The 1,711-nt window shown below is 54.6% G+C and overlaps 1 pseudogene; it reads left to right on the top strand.

Moving 5' to 3' along the window:
- The first annotated feature begins 523 nt into the window (after nt 1-523).
- LOC115855670 (dnaJ homolog subfamily C member 30, mitochondrial-like) lies at nt 524-1,223 on the top strand (annotated as a pseudogene).
- Nucleotides 1,224-1,711: the final 488 nt, after the last annotated feature.

Consider the following 1,711-nt stretch of genomic DNA (forward strand, 5'->3'; position numbering starts at 1 on the left):
TCTGTTCGTTTATAAGGGATTTTTTTTAGAGTCTGTAGTCACATACCAACAAAATTAAGTTTTTCTTATAAGAACATTGACTAGGTAAAATGATAGGGTTGGTTTATGTGTGGGTGAGCTTCTTCCTTCTAAGCTGCAGCTGTTACTAGTACAAAACTGCCTCTGAAACAGAAACATGGATGCCTACCCAAAACAGGGCTGCATGCTGCCACTTGTGGATGTGTCCTAGAAGAGGTTATGAAAAAGGATTCTCAAGGCCCACAATTCTTATTTTAGTAAATTCTTTCATCTGTTATATTTTGCAGTTTAAATCAGAAGATGTTGTTGCTTGTCTAAGACAAAATGATGCATTATATTGAAGTGGAGAAATCCGCACAGTGACAGGGATACAGTAAAAGCACAGGCTTCCATTTAATAACTGAGAGATACCACATGTAGAATCCCGAAGGTTTACAAAACGGTGTGGGTGGAATCAGGCCTTTCCCTGGATGTGGAGACCTGTTTACAGATGTACTCCAGTAGAATGGGAAATACCGCTGGGTTTGATCAAAACACCATTTGGGGGTCGCGGCTGTTACTATGGAGGGTGTGGCAGGCCCGGGGGTTTCCACCAAACTCGGGATCGGGCCTGGGCCTGGGCCTGGAAGCGAGGATTTATTCCCGGAGCGACGGCCCTTACTTGCGCACGGAGCTGTACGAGCGGCTCGGCGTCCCCTCCACGGCCACGCAGGCGCAGATCAAGGCAGCTGACTACCGGCAGCGCTTCCTCTACCACCGGGACCGCAACTCGGGGAGCGCCAAGGCTACCAAGCGCTTCACGCACGTCTCCCAGGCCTACGTGGTGCTGGGCACTACCACCCAGCGTCGCAGGTAGGACCGCGGCCTGCTCAGCGACGAGGACCTGCGCAGCCCCGGGGTCCAGTCCTCCAAGACGCCCGCCGCCGACCCCGACTCGCCCCGCACCCAGCCTCCCGCCTCTCGGACCCAGGGCCGCTCTCAGGCCTCGTCGGGAGCCAACCGCACCACGCTCGACTTTTACGCCTTCTACCAGGCTCACCACGGCGAGCAGCTGGAGCGCAAGCGGCGCCTGAGCGCCCGGCGGGAGGCCCTTCGCCAGCAGCAGGAGGACCGGGCCAAGAAGGGCTTACGCTGGGACGGGAGCCGAGAGATGGCTTTCGTCTTGGTTCTGCGCAGTCTTCAACATCCTGGGCTTTCGTTTTTAATCGGAGGGCGGAGGGAAGGAGAGCAGCCCCCCGCCCCCAAGAATTGGCCTTTCCTGTCACCTTGAACCAGTTGCCTTCCACTGTCTACCGTTGTCTACCTCTGCTGGGATCCGAAGGAACTGCTCTCCCCTTCCCCTTCCCCACCCGGCCAGCTTAGCCATTGACCTGCACATCCCTACCGCTCTGGTCCAGAAAAGGAGGCTTTTTCATGCCCAAGAAAAAGGCCCCCAATGAGGAGTCCTGAAAGCCCGAGAGGTAGGGGTTTCCTGGAGGCCCTGGGGTGCCTGCTTCCAGATGTTGTCAATTTCTGGAACACTTGCTGTGGCTTTCCTGTAAAGCACCGTGCAACACTCGTCTGTTCCTGCCCCATGTGTGTAGCGTGGGGCTCCTCTGTAACCTTGAAACGTGCAATGTTACTAATTGTGACTGCCAAAAGAAAAATTCTGCGGTTTATAAGACATTTGTCTTTCTGTGAGTTCCCCAAGCCA

The sequence above is a fragment of the Globicephala melas genome, chromosome 4, assembly GCF_963455315.2.
Source record: "Globicephala melas chromosome 4, mGloMel1.2, whole genome shotgun sequence".
Lineage (NCBI taxonomy): Eukaryota > Metazoa > Chordata > Mammalia > Artiodactyla > Delphinidae > Globicephala > Globicephala melas.